Source organism: Phyllobates terribilis, unplaced genomic scaffold (assembly GCF_046119375.1).
Source record: "Phyllobates terribilis strain yellow unplaced genomic scaffold, ASM4611937v1 Scaffold_2__4_contigs__length_985480577, whole genome shotgun sequence".
Lineage (NCBI taxonomy): Eukaryota > Metazoa > Chordata > Amphibia > Anura > Dendrobatidae > Phyllobates > Phyllobates terribilis.
Window position 1 is genome coordinate 680,939,071 of NW_027362762.1, and position 22,804 is coordinate 680,961,874.

Below are 22,804 nucleotides of genomic sequence, written 5' to 3' on the forward strand. Positions count from 1 at the left end.
CATCTATAGATAGATATTCTATACATACTGTATATATATATGACACATCTATAGATATATATTCTGTACATACTGTATATATCTATGGCTCATCTATAGATAGATATTCTGTACATACTGTATATATCTATGGCACATCTATAGATAGATATTCTGTACATACTGTATATATCTATGACACATCTATAGATAGATATTCTGTACATACTGTATATATCTATGGCTCATCTATAGATAGATATTCTGTACATACTGTATATATCTATGGCACATCTATAGATAGATATTCTGTACATACTGTATATATCTATGGCTCATCTATAGATAGATATTCTGTACATACTGTATATATCTATGGCACATCTATAGATAGATATTCTGTACATACTGTATATATCTATGACATATCTATAGATAGATATTCTGTACATACTGTATATATCTATGGCTCATCTATAGATAGATATTCTGTACATACTGTATATATCTATGGCACATCTATAGATAGATATCCTGTACATACTGTATATATCTATGGCACATCTATAGATAGATATCCTGTACATACTGTATATATCTATGACACATCTATAGATAGATATCCTGTACATACTGTGTATATCTATGGCACATCTATAGATATATATTCTATACATACTGTATATATCTATGACACATCTATAGATAGATATTCTATACATACTGTATATATATATGACACATCTATAGATATATATTCTGTACATACTGTATATATCTATGGCTCATCTATAGATAGATATTCTGTACATACTGTATATATCTATGGCACATCTATAGATAGATATTCTGTACATACTGTATATATCTATGGCTCATCTATTGATAGATATTCTGTACATACTATATATATCTATGGCACATCTATAGATAGATATTCTGTACATACTGTATATATCTATGACACATCTATAGATAGATATCCTGTACATACTGTATATATCTATGACACATCTATAGATATATATTCTATACATACTGTATATATCTATGGCACATCTATAGATAGATATTCTGTACATACTGTATATATCTATGACACATCTATAGATATATATTCTATACATACTGTATATATCTATGGCACATCTATAGATAGATATTCTGTACATACTGTATATATCCATGACACATCTATAGATATATATTCTATACATACTGTATATATCTATGACACATCTATAGATAGATATCCTGTACATACTGTATATATCTATGACACATCTATAGATATATATTCTATACATACTGTATATATCTATGGCACATCTATAGATATATATTCTATACATACTGTATATATCTATGGCACATCTATAGATAGATATTCTGTACATACTGTATATATCTATGACACATCTATAGATAGATATTCTGTACATACTGTATATATCTATGACACATCTATAGATATATATTCTATACATACTGTATATATCTATGGCACATCTATAGATAGATATTCTGTACATACTGTATATATCTATGGCACATCTATAGATATATATTCTATACATACTGTATATATCTATGGCACATCTATAGATAGATATTCTGTACATACTGTATATATCTATGACACATCTATAGATAGATATTCTGTACATACTGTATATATCTATGGCACATCTATAGATATATATTCTATACATACTGTATATATCTATGGCACATCTATAGATAGATATTCTGTACATACTGTATATATCTATGACACATCTATAGATATATATTCTATACATACTGTATATATCTATGGCACATCTATAGATAGATATTCTGTACATACTGTATATATCCATGACACATCTATAGATATATATTCTATACATACTGTATATATCTATGACACATCTATAGATAGATATCCTGTACATACTGTATATATCTATGACACATCTATAGATATATATTCTATACATACTGTATATATCTATGGCACATCTATAGATATATATTCTATACATACTGTATATATCTATGGCACATCTATTGATAGATATTCTGTACTATAAATATGTTATTGTTCAGGATCTGATCAAATCCTCCACAATTATATGAATGGGACCCTATAAGCTTCTATATACATTTAGGAGCTGAGAAAAGCTCGGATGAGAGATTCAGAATTACATGAGCCCCCTGTAATATAGTCTATAGTGGGCTCAGGAGCCATCGCTGGTTTTCATACAGAGAATGTAGAGTAAATCTCCATATTCTCTGGTGTCTTCTGTGATATTTAGATGAGTGTAAGAACATTGGATGATCGGCTTACCTTCAATCAGATCAATGTGTCGCCCACACTGACTGGAATCAATATCAGGGAAGCTGAGGTCTTGCTCCTCTTCAGAGTCACTTTCTGAAGTTTCCTGATGGTCATAAAATATACAATTAATATAATATTTCACAAATACTAAATTACCATATGCATAAGGCAGGAAGAACAGAACGTGGATTTACAAGATAATTTCACCGCTTAGTACAGACCGTCATCATAAATGATGGAGCCGCAGAGACATAAAATCTCCTGTGTCTGCCTGGTGGTGACAGGGAAGCCCCTAAAATCATAAATCTGACCATCTGCTATATGGCTAAGTGCACACGATGCGTATTTGAAGCGGAAATTTCCGCTTCATTTCCGCATGTCCTTTTTCGTGGAAAACGCATGCGGAATTTGGCATGCGTTTTTCGCGCGTAATTCGCGCGTTTTGCACATGCGGAATTGCCTTGCGTTTTCTACTGCATTGTAGATGGCAATTCCGCATGCGTAAACGCACAAAGAATTGACATGCTGCGGAATTTTCCGCACAACAAAACGCTGCGGAAAATTCCGCATCGTGGGCATTACAATTGCGGAATGCCATAGGGGACCATGGCAGAAGGCTAACATGCGTAATTCATGCGTTTACGCTGCGGAATTTTCCGCACAAAATACGCATGAAATACGCATCGTGTGCACATAGCCTATGGGTGGTCATCTGGAGAAGATCAGAAAAGAAGAAGATGATGGACACTTACCGAGCTTTCCAGTGAGTGGGCCGGATACTCAAGTATAAACAGGACATTTTGGGCCAGTTGGTTTAAAAAGGCCAATTCTCCACTTTGGGATTTTTCTTCAGCCTATAAAGATGAAGATAAAGAAGAAAGGAAAATCATGAGAAAAAGTGCACAATGGAGGAGGCCATTTTATGTCACCATGTTACTTCTGCTATCTGCAACTACAATTACTAAATATTGGGTATAGGTCATATATTATTACATATTGTATATCACACACATATTGTGTGTATATATATATTTATATATATAATTCTTTACATGTCAGGTTACCAGTTGTCCCCGTTTCTTCTTTTTTACTACCTGCCGATCTCCGGCATTTCCTCGTGCTGCTCCATACACCATACATATACATATGTGATGCCATCCTTGTTTGCCCACATTTGTGTGTGGTCATGAAGGGCACAGAAAATCAGTGTAGCAGAGCACTGCTAGATATAAAATCTGCAATAGGCATCCTTTATAGTGCGGAAATTAGAATAACGTCTACTAAAGTGTACAGCAGACTACATTGTGTATAAGGAGTGTGACTGGCATAAATGATAGACATTACACATGTAAGACTCATAGGTTGTAAGCTTGTGAGCAGGGCCCCCGCGCCACTTGATATCTGAGTTATGTGTTACTCTGTAATGTCTTTATTGTCTGTACAAGCCCCCTCTAAAATGGAAAGTGCTGCGGAATATGTTGACGCTACAGAAATTAAAATTATTATTTTTATTATTAAGACTCCAAGCACATAGCTGATTCCTCAATAAGTATATGTATGATCTTTATGAACTTTGCTACCAGACTGCCAAAATAAACTATATTGGGACCTTGTTATGTCAATGATGGGGACAGTATATAATGCCCTTTATTTTTTATTTGGTACACCCACCTAATATACTTCTACTACTTTGGAATAAATTATTACACTCCTAGCACCCAGAACTACTACAACTATAGACCATCAATGTTATGCACATCACCCCCTCCACATCTTTACATCACCAGGGCAGTTTTAATATCAATATTTTTTCAATTTTTTACCTATTTTCTGTTGTCCAAACCTAGACACGTCTCTTAGTCAGGTGCGTCTTATAGTCCGAAAAATACGGTATATAGTATAAAATATAGTATATTTTATTGGATTATAAGACACACTTTTTTCACTCCAATGAAAATGGGGGTGCCTCTTATAATCCAAAAGTAGCTTGAGGGGGGTTGGCTGCGGTGGAGCATGGTCCTAGGAGGTAGGGTCGCTGCTGCAGGAAGCTGGTGGTGGTGGCAGGAGTGGAGCAATGCTGCGGGCCCCGGGCTGGGAGGAGGGGGTGTACAGCACTGCGAGGTTGTGGCTTTCACAAAATATTGGGAGTCCCTGCACTTCCCATCCTTTTCACTGTGGTGGACCTCAGGAAAATGACCACCGGAGGCGGCGCATGCACAGATTGAGATCTCGTTTTTCAGTACATTATATGGTAAAATCAATGGTGTTGGTCAAAAGCACAAGTCGTCCCTTAAAAAACAATCTTTAGATGGCCATATTGATAGAAAAATGAAAAAGTTATGTCTCTGGGAAGAAGGAGAGCAGAAAACGAAAGAGCAGAAATGGAAAATAGCAACATCGTACAGGAGTTAAATAGGCGTGAAGGAACTTGGTATGAGTAGTAGTATTAAACTGTGATGTCAGTGGTGTCATATTGAAATCTTAGTGATGGTGAGAAACGATATCAATGATGACATAATGGAACCCTGTGACATAATATTAAAGGCACCTATTAAACTCCTGTCATATTCTGATACCTAAAAACCTCTCTGATCTCAAACGGCCATGGCTTATCCTCCATGCCTGCATCTAGTACCGATACTCAGAATATGGTTTTGCCGGCTTAAAAGGAAGTGTCCTAGCTACCCTTAAGACTGCAAAACCATATTCTGAGTATCAGTCCTAGATGCAGGCATGGAAATAAAAGTCATGGCCGTTTGAGATCAGAGAGGTTTTTAGGTATCAGATTAGGACAGGTTTTATATCCCTGAAATCCAATATAAAGTATTAAAATCTGATTTTGGATGATAAATGTTCTTCACCTGTGTCCACATTTACTTTTTCTCGATATTGTGACTCCCGATGTTTTGTAGATAAGATTTCATTACCAGAAACACTTGAAGACAGTCCCACTGACACTGAAGTCACATCTCTCAAGACATCTCATAGCATCATTATTATTTCATATTTCAGTTTTCTTTAGAAGCTAAATTACTAACTTTATACATAACTTATCTATATTTGAAATACACAATAAAAATTGTATCATTACATAACTATAAAGAATCCATTATTCAGGTGCTATAATAAGTATCTTTTCAGCTCTGGTATTTGAAAGCACACAGGCCCATGCTGCCCCTCACCCACTTGCCAAGGTGAGGGGACTTATTACAAATATGATGTCTCCTCTGCTTACTTAGAATAATCATTTTCTCTGGGCTGCATTATAATAATATTGCCTCCTGTATTGCCTACTGATAATAATAACAGCAATGCCACTCCTTATGCCTTTTTATAATAATAATAATGTCCCCTGTGCCCACTTGTAAAAAACAAGTGATGCCCTGGGCCTTCTTATAATATAATAATAATATTGCCCTCTGGAAATCCTTGTAGTGTTAATACTAGTTCCTCACTGGGCCACCTAATATTACTAATAGGGCCCACTGGGCTCCCTTATAATAATAATAGCACCACCTTGGGTTTCCTGCTATAAAAATAGCCCCCCCCCTGGGCCTCCTTATAAGGCCACAGCCACACTATCAGTATTTGGTCAGTATTCGGTCAGTATTTTTTCTCAGGAGTGGGAGCCAAAATCAGGTGTGGGTGATAAATGCAGAATTGTTTCTATTATACCTTTTCTCTGATTGTTCCTCACCTGGATTTGGCTCCCACTCCTGAGAAAAAATACTGACTGAATACTGACCAAATACTGATAGTGGGCCGCGGCCTAACAGTAATAATACTGCCTCCCTATATTGGTAATAGAAACCACTGGGTCTCTTTATTATAATACTTCTGCCCCTTGGGCCTCTGTATTATAATATTAAGGCCCCCCTGGGCTTCCATTTAACAAAAATAGTGCCCCTTCAGCCTTCTTATAATAATAATTGCTCCCCTAAGCCTCTTCCTAATAACATTAGTGTCCTTCCGGGCATTTCTGTAATAATACTGGTATTGTTACTATTATCCATTATTTTTTTTCTAAACATTCTCTGCTGCTTACCTGATGTACTAATGTCCTGATGTTCTGTTGTAAATGTTCAAGATATGCTGAAGTTATTCGACCAAGGTGATATTTGGTCAGGCAATCTCTTATTAGCTCCATAACCAGCCGGTAAGTGAAGCTAAGGACGCCATCGGGTAGTGGTAGCACGATGTCAGGGGAATAGTTGGTAAGAATCTCCTGAAGTTGTGCCAACACCTGAAATTTGTCTGAAGAAATTCCAGACATTTCAATCAAATCCAAGCGCAGTCAGTATATAACTATCTCAATAGCCAATGTCTGACAACAATGACACTAAGGCTGTAATCACTGGTCTAAGTAGTAGTGTGGAATTCTGAGGTCAGTGATGTCATAATGAAATCTTAGTGATGGTGCGTAATGATATCAATGATGTCATAATGGAATCCTGTGACATTATATTAAAGGTACAGCTCCTCTTAAAAGGAAGTGTCCTAGCAACCGTTAAGATGGTAAAACCATATTCTGATTATCGTTACTAGATGCAGGCATGGAGGAAAAAGCCTTGGCCATTTGAGATCAGAGAGGTTTTTAGGGTTGAGATTAGGACAGGGTTTTATATCCCTGAAATCCCATATAAAGTATTGTAATCTGATTTAGGATGACACATTTTCTTCACCTGTGTCCACAATTACTTTTTCTCGATATTGTGACTCCTGGTTTTGTAGATTATTTGAAGACAGTCACACTGACATTGAAGTCACATCTCTCAAGACATCTTGTAACATCATTATTTTATATTTCAGTATTCTTTAAAAGCTAAATTGCTAATTTTATTAATAATTTATCTATATTTAAAATACACATAAAAATTGCATCATTACATTTCTTTAAGGAATCCATTATTCAGGTGCTATAATAAGTATCTTTTCAGCTCTGCTATTTGAAAGCACACAGGCCCATGCTGCCCCTCACCCACTTGCCAAGATGTAGGGCTCTATTACATATATGGCCCTGCCTGACATTGGAGAAAATCTAACTTTAGTACTAATAATAATGTCCCGTCTGCTTAATTAGAATAATAATATCCTCTGGGTCGCATTATAATAATATTGCCCCCTGTTCCTACTTATAATTTCGTAGGAAAGTGGGGGGTGCGTCTTATAGTCTGAATACTAGCCATAGTATATACTATATAATGTGGATGGTGGCGGGTGTGTGTGTGTGTGTGGGGGGGGGTTTGGGGAGTGGCAGTGGGGGATGAGTGGGGCACAGGAGGAAGCTGGCGCCTGCTGCAGCCTACCCTGTGCCTGCTGCTAAAGAAAATTAATATTCACTACTCCCCACGCCCATAGGCGTAGATATCAATGAATATTCATTTTCCTCAATAGCGCGCACACTATAGACGCACCGCGGCTCCTGCTGTGCTCGGCGGTCGGTGTGCCCACTATTAAAGCCCATGAATATTTACTGCAACCCACTCCCATAGGTTTTAGTGAATATTCATGGTCTTTAATAGTGGGCATTTTTTAAAAAACTATCGTACTTTCCTGATGTTGGTTGGTGCCCGGGTAAGGTACCAAGCCCATTATAAGTCTATAATAACCCGGCACTCAGACTTTAGTTACATTTTCTTGATTTTTAATGAAGTTTAATACAATGTACAAACGTTTCGGTCACTCAGGACCTTCATCAGGGTCCTAAAACAACAAAAATAATATAGATAACAATCAGTATATGGTCACAGAGGTTAAGAAAAAATAGCCAATATTTACAAAATATATATGACATGTAGTTTATGTCAGTTGAGAACTACCTGTCATGGGAGGGTCAGGGAAGGAGGGACAGGAGGCATGAGGTGGATGTCCCATAAAAGATAGAAAAAAGAGAACATACCAGTATATGTGTAAGGTTTTCATAAGGTTGACAGAGGCCACCAAGGAGGCTGTGAAAAAGAGGGTATTGTTAAGGAAAGATGACGCGCCCCCTGGGCCTGTGCTGTGCAGGGGGATACCCGGAGCCGGATCGCTGGGGGTTGTAGTCTCCGTGTGGCGGTGACCCGGTCCGTGCCCAGGGTGGTCAAACCAGTGGTAGTCTTAGTAATGTAACAGCAGAAGTCCGACTACGCCACCCGTGGATTGCGGTCAGTGGGGACCGCCGCTGCGCTGCAGACCGCTGAGGCTGATGTTGTTTGCGCAGCCGAGTATGGGATAACTCCCCACGGGAGAAGTATTGCCTCAGGGCAGCTATTGTGGATGATGGGAGTGATGGTGTGAGTGTCCCTGTACTGATGGTGCTGGTGCGGCGAGGAACCACAGAGACGTGCAGTTGCAGTTTTCAATGCTTTACTCACAGTTCTTTATCAGGTCACTTGTGCGCAGTTAGGACCGCCCGAATCATGCTGCGTTCACCAGGTGAGGGACTCGGTCAACTCCCAGGCAATTCCAGAGTGTGGTTCAGAGCTCCCTTCTCTACCTTTCTCTGGCCGTCCCCACCAGTGACCCACCTTTGTCCAGCTTCCTCAGGCCTCCTGTTGGCGAAACCTCTCTCCGGTTTCCCTGACCCTATGTGGTATGCCTTCCTGGTGGATGTAGTGAGGGGTCGCACCAAGATGTGGTCACAACCTCCGGTTTTGGCTGAGGATTAGTCGCCTCCACCAATTTGGGTTCCGGTACCCTGCTCTGCCAACCCTTCACCCTGTATCTCCTGGGCATATGGGGTTCCTTCTGTCCTCGTGTCTCTGGGCCTTTCTCTGTGTTCCTTGCTTCCTTTCTCCTCTGTTCCAGTTCCTTTCTTACTTTCCTTTCCGTTCCTTCTCCTCTCTCTTTCAGGCTGTTTCTGGCCTCCACTCCAGGCCTGCCTCTGGAGCTGGGCCTAGACGGAGCCACAGCTCCCTGTCAGCCCTCCTGGCTGAGCTCCTGTCCACTTCTCCTCCTGACTGAACTGGCTACTCGACTGAACTCTGTCCTAAGATGGTGCCCACCTTATATACCTCCTTCTGACACCCGAGCCCAGGTGACTTGCAACCAATGGGCTCCTATCTATGCCCAGAGACCCACCCCTATCTGCTCCTACACCACTGGGTATTCCACCCCCCGCCCCACTCCAGCCAGGGACAGATGCTGTCGTGCCTGCACTTCTGTCTAGTGGGAGCACCGTTGAGCTGTCCCTCGGAAATGGGGTGTGTGTGGTGCATGCAGCTTACTGAGTCCTGGTCCACACTCCATCCTTACCCGGGAGTGGAATATCACACCTCTGGTCTGAGGTGCAATACCCCTGTAGCAGCCGAACCCTCGGGGTGCTACAAAGACACTGATAGCCGCTGCAACCAAACAAGGGTCAGTGGTGGACACATACCTTGTGTAGATGCATGCGCTGTATGACGCTCTGGGAACGCGGTATTCACCACTTGTTCCTGTGATGTGCGGTGTGCAGAGAATGTGAATAAGCCTTTTATAGGCTGTGGGTGGGTCCTATATGGATACACTGGACATTGGTGGTAGTGGGACGCCGAAAATGCGCGTTGTTGAAGGACCTGCCGGACCAGAAATGACGCAGCGGATGCGTCATCAGGTCCTGTGACTAGGTGGCGGTCACGTTGGCGGAAGTGATGTACCGCTTGCGTTCCATTTCGGAGGCTTTGCGTTCCACTGCGCGGCTGGTGTGAATGGCTGGCTATTACAGGGGATATTACAAGAGTGTTGCACATAGGAGAAAAAGAATCCAGAGTAGGGACATCAGGAGGGATCAGGGAAGAAGGCTGGGATCTAGGAAGGATTCTGGGGAATAAGAAAAAAACGTTAGAATATGTACATAAATGCATATGTCAAAATCTAAATACTGTATATGAAAGACACTATTGAATATATATAGAGTTTATACAGACATATTCTTGATGAGACACATATTGTACATAAGACAAAAATAAATGTAAAACAGACGATCCCATACCTAGTCAAGACGTGGCAGGTGCTGGAAATCTCATGTGTGGGGACCAAAATTAATACGGGTTCAACATCAGGTTTATGATATTGTTTATTTACGGGATATTGTTTAGGTAAAAGACAGAAGGTCATATTCTCGGTTCAGTCCTCTAGGTGTAAGCGATTGTAGTTTGTGAATACAATAGGCTTCACGGCGTTTAAGCATACATATACGGTCTCCCCCTCGGCGTGGTAACGGTACGTGGTCCATAACCTGGAATTTAAGTTGTGCAACTGTATGGCCGGCTGATGTGAAATGATTGGGCAAAGGTAATAGTAAGTTCTTACAGTGTATAGTAGATTTATGTTTTGATATACGATCTTTAATGGGTTGTGTAGTATCTCCAATGTAAATGAGTCCGCATGGGCATTTGATTAGATAAATCACAAAGGTGGAGATGCACGTGTAATAGTCCTTAATTTGGTATTGTTTACCTGAATGTGGGTGGTAAAATGTATTACCTCTGGTGACATTGTTACACTGGTAACATTGTAGACATGGAAATGTGCCGGTTTTCGGATTTGAGAGAAATCTTTGTCTGGGTAAGGTATTGGTTGTTCCAAAATCAGCTCGGATGAGTTGATCTCTGATGTTCGGGGCTCTCTTAAAGCAAGGTAAGAAGGGGCCATTGAATTCTGGTACAGAGGGATATGCAGTTTGTAGTATTTTCCAATGTTGTCGGATTTTTTTATGAAGAATGAGTACCGCCGGATGGTAAGTATGAACAAAAGGAATGCGGTTAGAGGCGGTGGGGCGAACGTTGGCCCTAGGTTGTAAGGATTTTTTTTAAAAGATCGGGGGGGGGGGGGGTATCCATGTTCCTCAAACTTACATTGCATTTCTTTAAGCCTGAGGTCACAGACGGTTGCGTCACTGACTATCCGTTTAACACGATGGAATTGTGACTTTGGGATTGAGGAAATCGTGGATTTGGCGTGTAAGCTGTCGAAACGGAGTAACCCGTTCCGGTCAGTAGGTTTGACATAAAGGTCAGTGGAGAGTATCCCCTCCTGGTTCTTAATAACCCTAGTGTCTAGGAAGTTGATGGAAACAAAATCTGAGGAGATCGTGAATTTGAGTCCCTCTCATGCTGAGTTGATACTGTTGAAAAAATCTTTGAGTGACTCAACCAAGTCCCCCCATATGCCCTTCTTTGGTTGCAGCGGCTATCAGTGTCTTTCCTTAACAATACCCTCTTTTTTCACAGCCTCCTTGGTGGCCTCTGTTCACCTTATGAAAACCTTACACATATACTGGTATGTTCTCTTTTTTCTTTCTTTTATTGGACATCCACCTCATGCCTCCTGCCCCTTCTTCCCTGACCCTCCCATGACAGGTAGTTCTCAACTGACATAAACTACATGTCATATATATTTTGTAAATATTGGCTAATTTTCCTTAACCTCTGTGACCATATACTGATTGTTATCCATGTTATTTTTGTTGTTTTAGAACACTGATGAAGGTCCTGAGTGACCGAAACGTTTGTACATTGCATTAAACTTCATTAAAAATCAAGAAAATGTAACTAAAGTCTTAGAGTGCCAGGTTATTATAGACTTTTAATAGCGGGCACACTGACCGCAGAGCGGGAGCAGGAGCTGCGCTGCTGCTACAGTGTGCGCTCTATTGGAGAGTGAATGGTCACTGCTCCCCAAGCACACAGTCCTGGCGCGGGGAGCAGTGACTATTCTGGCACAACACTTTACTGTGTGAGGGCGCATGGCAGGGACGCTATGCACGCCCTGCCATGCGCGGCTCACAAAGTGAGAGTGTCGGCAGCAGAGCGGGACCCTCTGGAGGAGAGAGGAGGTGAGTATAACTCTTTACTTTTGTGTGCGCAGTGTGATGTTTATCAGGGGGGCCATGCATTACCAGGATTGGGATCAGAGGGGCCATGCGTTACCATGATGGGGATCAGGGGGTGCCATGAATACCAGGATGGGGATCAAGGGGTGCCATGCATACCAGGATGGGGACCAGGGGTGCCTTGCATACCAGGATGGGGACCAGGGGTGCCATGCATATAGGGATGGGGGCCACGTATAACAAGAAGGAGGAGGACATATATACCAAAATAGGGGATATTAACAGTATTGGGGGACATTACCCCTATAACAGTGTCAGCAGCAGACCCCCTCCCCATTAACAGTGCATCATGACCACAGTTTTTGCTCATTTTTTTTCCTCCTCTAAAACCTAGGTGCGTCTTATGGTCCGGTGCATCTTATAGTCTGAAAAATACGGTAATAATAATAATAATAATAATAATAATAATAATAAAAAAGTACCGCCCTATAAAAGTAATAGAAATCTCTTGGCCTCCTTATTAAAATAATTGTGCCCCTGGGGCCTCCTTATAGTAATATCAAGGCCCCCTGGTCCTCTGTTTAACGATAATAGTGCCCACACTGCCTTCTAATAATAATAACAGTGCCCCCTGGTCCTCTTTATAATAGTATTTGCATATCTTGAGCCTCTTTCTAATAACATTAGTGTCCTCCTTGGGATTTCTGAAATAACAATGTTACCCCCCTGGGCCTCCATACAATAATATTATTGCCCTTATTGATCTCCTTAGGTCACGGCCCCAATATCAGTATTTGATCAATATTCAGTCAGTATTTTTTCTCAGGAGTGGGAACCAAAACCAGAAGTGGGTGATAAATGAAGAATTTGTTCCTATTATTCCTTTTCTCTGATTGTTCCTCATCTGGTTTTGGCTTCCCCTCCTGAGAAAAAATACAGAAGGAATACTGACTACTGAAAAGCGAGCACTAAAATGCTCGGATATTCTTTGTTCGAGTCGAGCAAATTGGAATGCTCGAGTGCTCGGACCCAGTACTGAGCCCAATGTAAGTCTATGGGAAACTCGAGCATTTTTCAGGCGGCTCCCCCCGGCGGTCTGCAGAGGGCCTAAAAATTGCCGAAATAGATGGGAACAGTGCTCAAATGACATGGGAACAGCATGGCGAAGACCTATGGAAGCATCTCTGACTCCCAATCACTGCTGTCAACAATGTTGTGAGAGTATTGCGCCACTTTTATGGACTCACAATAAAACATACAAAAACGAAACCAAAATGCATATTCCTGGGAAAAATGTTAAGCAACATCCTTTCCAGGGTAATGGGTAATAACTTTATATAAGGCAAAATAAATAACCAAAAACAAAAATGCTCCTCCACACCTTGGGCTATGTTCACACATAGCGTTTTTGATGCATTTTTGCACTTTTTTTGCATTGCTTTCAACGGTGAAAAAACATTTACCAGTAAATGTCATTTTAACATTTTACTACCTTATCTGGCTATGTGGTGTATGACACAATATCGGACACATCCTGTTTCATTTATGATGGAGGGACTCTGAAACTCACAAAGAATATTTTTATAGGGCCATCAGGCGGCCCTTACTATTCTTAAAGGGCCAGCAGTCGGCTATGCTTTGTTGTTCCCATTATTAACGACTGGGTCTCAAAAAACTGTTATTGCGTATGCAGTGACTGTAATGTCTTCCAAAAGTTTGGAAGAACTTCAATGCCCCTTGAAAGAGACGTAGGAGTCGGACGGCCTCCTGAGAATAATGTTCCCATTATTAGGAAGTGTGTCTCCCATACTGTTTGCCTATGCAGTGAAGAAATGGTTGCCAAAAATTTGGAGAAACTCCAGTGCCAGTTGCAAGAGACGTAGAGGTTGGAGGGCCTACGGCAAAAAATGCTCCCATTATTAGGAAGTATGTCACCCATAATGTTTGCCAGGCAGTAAAGCAACAGCTGCCAAAGATTTGGAGGAACTCCAATGCACCTTGCAAGAGACGTAGAGGTTGGAGGGCCACCTGCAAAAAAAGCTCCCATTATTAGGAAGTGTGTCTCCCATCTTGTTTGCCTAGGTAGTGAAGCAACGACCGCCAAAAATGTGGAGGAACTCCAATGCCCCTTGCTAGAGATGTAGAGGTAAGAGAACCTCCTGAAAACAATGTTCCCATTATTAGGAAGTGGGTCTCCCATACTGTTTGCCTATGTAATTAAGCAATGGCTGCCAAAAATTTGGAGGAACTTCAGTGCTCCTTGCAAGAGACGTACAGTTCGGTGGGCCTCCAGCAAAAAATTCTTCAATTATTAGGAAGTGTGTCTCCCATACTATTTGCCAAGCACTAAATCAAAGGCTGCCAAAGATTTGGAGGAGCTCCAATGCCCCTTGAAAAAGACCTAGAGGTCGGAGGGCCTCCTGCAAAAAATGCTTCTATTATTAGGAAGTGTGTGTCCCATACTGTTTGCCAAGCAGTAAAGCAAAGGCTGCCAAAGATTTGGAGGAACTCCAATGCCCCTTGAAAAAGACACAGGTCGGAGGGCCTCCTGCAAGAAATGCTTCTATTATTAGGAAGTGTGTCTCCCATATTGTTTGCCAAGCAGTAAAGCAAAGGCTGCCAAAAATTTGGAGGAACTCCAATGTCCCTTGAAAAAGACACAGGTCGGAGGGCCTCCTGCAAAAAATTCTACTGTGGCACCCTGCTGTGCACAGGTACCACAGTACCCAGGGTGCATGGACGGACTTCTCCACAAGAGGCCCTCACTACATACAAACACCTCCACCCTTCCACCTCACACCACCAGAGGGAGCCCGTTAGGGATATATATATATGGAGGGTGGAGCCAGGCAGTCAGTCAGAAGAGAGAGGCAGTCAGACAGAGTCAGAGAGTCTGAGAGCGTGCTGACGCTGAGAGCAGCGAAGACGCAGCGGATCTGCTTCTGAGTTTTGAGGGCCCCGAGGGTGGCCGAAGGCAAGAGGAGAAAGGAGAGAGGAGTTGAGGGGGCAGAGGAGCATCATAGACTCACCCCAGTATGCAAACCGGACACCGGGTCCACGCCTACTGGGTCCCTTTATACCCAGTAGGGATCACCGGCATTCCAGTAGGACTACAAGTCCCTGGACGACCTGAAGCTAGACCCACACAGGACCAGGAACCACGAAGGCCCCGACGACCTGGGATAGTGGTTGCCAGCAGAAGGTCCTACTACCAAGGGACAGGTGAAGGAACAGCACGATACATAAGCTAGGCCCAGTTGCAGGCTGGCCAGGAGCATACAGAGAGGCAGACACGGACCAAGAGGCCTTATACCCGCTCACTGGGGAGAAGTCCTGAAGTGCACCCATCCTACTGAGTACCCTGGACCGTACCTGACATCCGCACTAGTAAAGTTATTGAAGCGAATCCCCTGTCTCTGTCAGTTACTCCTGCTGCGCCATCCGCCTGCACTACAAGTCCCAGCATCACCACTATCAAACTCCACACAGCCCCGGGGGCCCGCTCCACCTGTGGGGAGCAGAAACACCTCAGCTGCCATCCCATCACCCCCCGGAGGTCTGCAGCAGTGCTGGTAAACCTTACCAGGTACCACAGGTGGCGTCACAAACTATTTACTTTATTTTTATTTTTATCCAAGTTACAATCCCCCTTTTTGGTTGACCGCCCTGGGCCACGGACCGGGCCAGCCACCGTGATATCCCCCACCATCATCCATAGGCCCGGCTGCTGAGTACCCCACAGCCCTGGGGGCGCGTCAACTTCTGGCGCCACAAACAGGATTCTGTGTCCGTTGCCACCGGATACTGTGCGCCTTAACAGACTGTAACACTTACTGTGAAGATTTCCCGCCATTCCCGAGGTTTCCCGCTATTATCCGCCATTTTCCTGTCGCCGCGCAGGAAGAAGAGGGGCGTAACCGCGGGAATTAGAGAGGCGTGACCGCTGGAAGCGTGTGAAGCCCAGGCCCCGCCTTGACGCCGACCCAGGAAGCGTCAGTTTCTAGTAGGAGACCGTTGTCAAGCGCACACTCTGACGTCAGACGCGAGCGACGCAAGGCCCTGGAAGAAGACCGTCGCCTGCGGAGCTGCGGCCTACCTGATAGAAAGTGGAGAAGGTAGGCTACGGTTTACCAAGGGGGCGCAACCATGGCCGACGACCAGCAAGCTGCAGGAGCACCGGTTAACGCTCCTGATGCCCAAGTTGCGCCCAGCGCTGCACAGGCCGGAGCGGCCGCCCCACAAGCAGGGGCCGTAAGTCTGTTGATACCCATGGCCCTGCCGTATATCCCTGGAGCGAAATGGCTTCCCCAGTATGATGGCAAACCAGACACCCTGTCTGGATTCAAAAGGAAAATATGCGGTGTACTGGATATGTATTCAATGACTGGTAAACAGAGAGCCGCTGTTGTGCTGGGAAAATTGACTGGTGCCGCAGAGCGGGAAGTCGAAACCTGGCCAGCCGCAGACCAGGAATCAGTATCCATTATCTTTAAGAGACTGCAAACTGTGTTTGAAAACCGCACTGAGACAGATCTCCGGTTGAGGTTCCACCATTGTGTCCAGAAACCTGAGGACAGTATCCAGGACTACGCCTGGTGCTTGCAGGAAGCCCTGCGGGCCCTGAATCAGGTTAGTCCAGCCAGCATACAAGATGAGAATAAAATGCTGACTGAACAATTCATCCGGGGGTTGAGGTCCCAGGAGGAGAGCAGAACTGTACGGTGGTGGGCTTTAGATCATCCAGACGCCACCTTTGACACCCTCAAGGATATGGCTATTAAGGGTCTACAGCCCCTGGAAACATCAGGGACTGCTATCCAGGGTTACCAGGGTGGGGCCACCCCAGTGGCCGCAGCACCCACTGCTCCTTCATTAACGGCTGAAACAAAGACGCAAACAGTGCCCCCTAGCGAGCTGGACAGCCTTTGCTCTGAAGTGCGCCAGCTAAGTAAAACCCTGGCCACTGTCCTGAGCACCCTGCAGCTACAGAAGGAGCCCGAGCGGGACGGAAGGATCCTCTTTGCCGATAGCCCTGAGGATGTCCCCTGGATGAGGAGAAGGAAGACAACGCCACCCCGTAGGAGGACAACGCCACCCCGGAGGAGGACCAATGACCAACGTCGCCCTCCAGGAGACTTCATCTGCTACCGCTGCCACAAGGCAGGCCACACAGCGCGGAACTGTTCTTTAAACGAGCAAGCCCTGGGGCCGAGTGCCGACACCCAGGAGTAAATCAACCAGGCCCATCAAGCTGGTACCACCGGTTCGTAGGAGGAAAGCCTTTCCTGTCCATCGTGCTGGACGGTATAGCCACACCTGCATTACTGGACACCGGCTCACAGGTAACCATTGTATCTGATGTCCTCTACAAAAGGTACTGGTCCGTAGATGAACTCCAGCCGCCAGCCCCGAACCTCTCTGTGTATGCCTCTAACGGCCTTCCTCTTAACCTAATAGGGGTTAAGGACTAGGTTTGAGCGAGTATGTTCTGTTCGAGTATACTCGGGCCGAGCTCCGAGTATTTACAGCTGCTCAGTTATAAGGTTAAATCGCTCCCGTGTGCATGATTTGCAACTGTTTGACAGCTTTATTACATGTGAGGAATGTGTAAGAAATAGACATTCCTCCCATGTAATAAATCTGTCAAACAGTTGCAAATCATGCACACGGGAGCGATTTAACCTTATAACTGAGCAGCTGTAAATACTCGGAGCTCGGCCCGAGCATACTCGGTGAAAGGGTTAATAAAACATACTCGCTGAACACTATTAAGGACGTGACAGTGAAGGTGGGGAGAGCGGAACTAAAGGACCAAGGACTGATTGTAGTGGAATCTAACCCTGGTGATACAGACTTGTAAAGGATTCTTGGTACAAATATTGTTGGTAACTGTTTGGGAGAAGTGTTGTTTTTGCTCCAACAGATTGCGGACACTGCCAAACCAGGGCAGAGGAAGGTGCTCCAGAGAGATTCGAGCCCTCCTGTACCAGCAACAGGTAAAGCTATCAGGTGGTGAAATTGGTAATGTACAGGTGACAGACCCGATACCCATTGTGATTCCCCCAATGAGTGAGATGCTGATTTGGTGTAGGGCAGCAATAGGTCTCAAGGGACAGAACTACCAGGCGGTAGTGGAGCCCATTAGCTCAGAGCACAGACCTACACTCCTAACTGCTAGAGGGGTAGTTGACGTACGCAATGGGAGGGTGCCCGTATGACTCCTAAATTGTGGGGAGGAGGAAGTCAAATTGACAAGGTATTCCACTGTTGCTAGATTGTATACTGTGAATGATGATGCCATACACACAGTGAAATCCTTGACCCCACCAGATGCAGTGGAGGACAACGACTCCGAAGCTCAGCTGGAGGATTGGTGTCAACAGCTCCATATTGGGACTGACGCCACTCCTGTCCATCAAAAACATGGTGTTTACAGAGTGGTTCAGGAATATGAACCAGTGTTTATGTGGCACCCCAGGTCTGGTCGCCACAGTGGCAGCAATGTCATGTCTGAGAGCAGATGGGAGGTTCCCTGGTTGGGAACAATTAGTGACGCACCCCTGGGCCTGTGTCGCACAGCGTTGCGCATGCAGGAGCTTACCCGGAGCCGGATCTGTTGAGGGTTGTAGTCTCGTGGCGGTGACCCGGTCCGTGCCCAGGGAGTCAGACTAAGTGGCGTTGTATTAGCGGTAGATGTTGGATGACTACGCCACCCGTTGAATGCAGCGAAGGAGCTGCCGCTGCAGGGCAGACCGCTGAGTCCGGTGGTAGGATTGTGCAGCGTGGTAGTATCACCCCCAACGGGAGGGGTATGGCCTCAGGGCAGCCGACGTGGATGATGGGGGTAGCAGGAATCACTCAGAGACGATGCGGTGTAGTTCAGGGTCTTTACTGGTGATAAAGATAGACCCTCCCGGAGTACTGGCTAGCGATCGGGGCCTGGTCAGTCCTTGAGCAGATGGGATCTCCCCTGGCCAGGCGGAGTTGTAGGCCTCCCAAACTGACTGTACTCTTCTGGCTACCTTGCTAGAGGCGGGTATAAGTAGCCCACGTCCCTGAGTGTACCGTGTGGTGCTCACCCGTATGGCCGGTGACTCGGGGCCTTCTAGTGGCGTCCGCTCCACGACGGCGGTGCTGGTCCCACGCGTGTGACCGTGCCTTCTGGTTTCTTGGCCAGAGGACCTGAAATCCCCTGCCGGGCGGTTTCTGCTGCTGGGTAAAGATTAGTCCCCACAGCCTCGGACTCCGGGTCCGGTGATAGCTTCTCAGTCAGGGCGAGCTCTGCAGCTGCCAGCCCCTGACTCCTTATAGCACTGCTCCCACAGAGCTCCTGATGTTCTTCTCCTATATCTGCTGCTCTTCTCTGTCTCTACTTCTTCTCTACTCACTAACCCTGCCTCAGCCCTAGGTTTATATAGGGGAAGTCCTTCCCCTCCCAGGACTGGGCAGGAGGTGTGGCATGCATAGGATCCCTGACCAAGAGACCTCCCACCTGCTCTCAGACATAACATAGCTGTTACTGTGGAAACCAGACCCCTGGGGTGCCACATTCCCCCCTAGTGAAATTTAGTACTCCGGGACTAAACATATTTTTAGAAAAACATAACAAGGTATAACAATAATAATACAATAAGAAAAACACATAAAGATGGTTACGGCGTGTCCGCAACCGGGTGCAGTTTTGAAGAAAAGCAAGGTGTCCATTTCACCAAAACAGGGAGACGTAACCAGGTAGGGGTCTGTCCTGCCCCGAGTCCTTAACAGTCTTTAGTCCATTCCTAGGTTACGCTCCAACCCATTGTACAAGGATTCCCGGTAAATCCACCAAGGACTCCTAAAAATAACTAGAAACACTTAATTATTTACAAGTAACAGACAGGTGACCACAAATAAAACAATTTAAACGCTTCAAATCCTCCAACGTGCGGGTAACTGGCCTCTAGTGGCCCTAGTGGACCTACGGAGCTGACTGTCTGGCCCTGAACTACAGGGTGTAGGAGCTGTCAAGGGTAAACTGGGCAGCTGTTTACGGGCTCTTTGGCTCACTAGGGGTACGGCAGGCTCACTATGAGCAGAGGGTTGATCCTCCTGTTCTGCTTGTGTGGAGTCTGCTGCCTCCTGGACCGGCTGCTCTTCCACCTCTACCTGTTGCTCCGTAGGCACTTGGGATGCTGGTTGGAGGAACGTGAGGACGGGTACCACAACTGCACCATTGACTTGAGTCCAGGACCGAGGGAAGTCTCCGAGCACAGTACTAACCATATCTTCCCTTTCCTCTACGGGTCGAGGGTCTTCTTGCTCTCCTTCTGGGTTCCGTAGCTGTTCGGGACAATTCTTCAGGTGATCCCGGGATACAATGGCTGTGGTTTCCCCTCCATCTTTACTGATGGTACAAACCTTCGGGTTGTCGTGGCTTGAGGGCAGTACGGTGTACGGGTCCTTCTCCCACTGGTCGTCCAACTTGTGGAGCCGTCTCTTCCTCTTCAAGACCTGCTCTCCGGGTACCAGGGGAACAGCGGGAGCATACTGGTTGTAAGTTTTCTCTTGTCTTTCCCTAGCGAGACAGAGACTTCGCTCCACGCTCTCCTGTACTTTCCGGTACTGCTGCTGCCTCTCTGTGTCCCAGTCTGCTTCCGGTGAAGTGTCCTCGGGTGTCAGGACTCCCATCTCCAGGTCAACAGGTAGCTTACCAGGCCTTGCCCTCATTAGGTAAGCCGGGGTACAGTTGGTGGAACCTACAGGGATGTAGTTGTATAGGTCCACCAGGTCGGGCAGCTTCTCAGGCCACAGACTGCGTTCTTCCAGGGGCAACGTTTTCAGAAGATCCATTACCACCTGGTTCATTTTCTCACAAAGTCCATTAGTTTGCGGATGATAGGGTGTCGTCCTTATCTTCCGGCAGCCATACAGATTGCAGAATTCCTGGAAGACCTCCGCTTCAAAGGCAGGTCCCTGGTCCGTCAGCACTTGGTCCGGGTACCCGTGTGGACGGCAGAAGTGCTGCTGGAAGGCTCTAGCTGCTGTTTGAGCTGTTAAGTCCTTAACGGGGACGACAACCAAGAACCGGGAGTAATGATCCACAATGGTTAACGCGTAGACGTAGCCACTTCTGCTTGGGGTCAGTTTTACATGATCCAAGGCTACCAGTTCCAACGGCTGCTTGGTGACGATGGACTGAAGGGGGGTCTTCTGGCTGGCACGGTCCTTCCTTCTTAGGTTGCACGGGCCACAGTCTCTGCACCACCTCTCGATGGTTCCCCTCATGCCTACCCAGTGGAACCGCCCGCGCAGCAGGAACTCCAGCTTCTTCCATCCGAAGTGTCCAGCCCCGTCGTGGTATGCCTCCATCACCATGGCTGCGTCTCTTCGTGGCACCACTACTTGCCAGATTAGTTCATGCGTCCGGGAGTTAACCATTCTGCGGCACAACTTCCCCTTGTAAAGGAACAGTCGACTCTTCTCAGCCCACAGTTGTTTGGCTTCCTCCGGAGCGTCTGGGTCAAGGCGAGCCTCTGGCCGAGTCAGCATCTCCTTCACCAGTCGGACGGCAGGGTCACTGTCTTGCGTTTCCTCCCAGTTGTAGTGAGGCAAGGGGTTAAACGTAGCGGCTTGCTTACTCCTTACCCGATGGGAATACTGGATAGTCCCATGACGGTGGAACGCGGGGAGTTCGACTTCTTCCAGTCTCTCTGGATCTTCTCCTACGTCCGGTAGGTTTGGCATCCTGGACAGGGCGTCCGCGTTGGTATTGGAGCGTCCTGCCCGGTATTTGATTGTGAACTTGTAGTTGGACAGACGGGCCATCCATCTCTGCTCTAGGGCACCGAGTCTTGCCGTGTCCAGGTGTGTCAACGGGTTGTTATCCGTGTACACGGTGAACCGGGAAGAAGCGAGGTAGTGCTTAAAGCGTTCGGTGACTGCCCACACCACTGCCAGGAACTCTAGCTTAAATGAGCTGTAATTCTCAGGGTTTCTTTCGGTGGGTCGCAGTTTTCGACTGGCGTAAGCGATTACTCGTTCTTTCCCCTGCTGGATCTGGGACAGTACGGCTCCTAGCCCGATGTTACTTGCGTCGGTGTAGAGGATAAAGGGCTGGCTGTAATCAGGGTACGCCAGGATTTCATCCCCCGTGAGGGCCATCTTCAGCTGGCAGAAGGACTCTTCTTCTAACTTCTCCCATTTGAAGGGCGGCTTCTGGTTCTTGGCCTTCCGGGACTGGCCTATCAGGAGGTCCTGCATAGGAGCTGCCTTTTTGGTGAAACCGGGGATGAATCTGCGGTAATAGCCTACCAACCCGAGGAACTGCCGCACTTCCTTTACACTGGAGGGACTTGGCCATTCCTTAATTGCGGTGATCTTATCAGGGTCGGGAGCCACTCCGTCAGCGCTCACCACGTGTCCCAGGTACTGCACCTTTGGTTTTAGGAGGTGACACTTGGAGGGTTTTACCTTTAGGCCGTAGTTTGCCAGAGCTTCGAACACTTCCGCCAGGTGTTTCAGGTGGTCCTCATAAGTCTTGGAATATACGATGACATTGTCCAGGTACAACAGGACCGTCTCGAAGTTTTTGTGGCCCAGACAGCACTCCATTAATCGTTGAAAGGTTCCTGGTGCGTTACAGAGTCCGAACGGCATGCAGGTAAACTCGCTAAGTCCCATCGGGGTGGTGAATGCGGTCTTCTCCCGGTCCGCCTCTGCTACAGGAA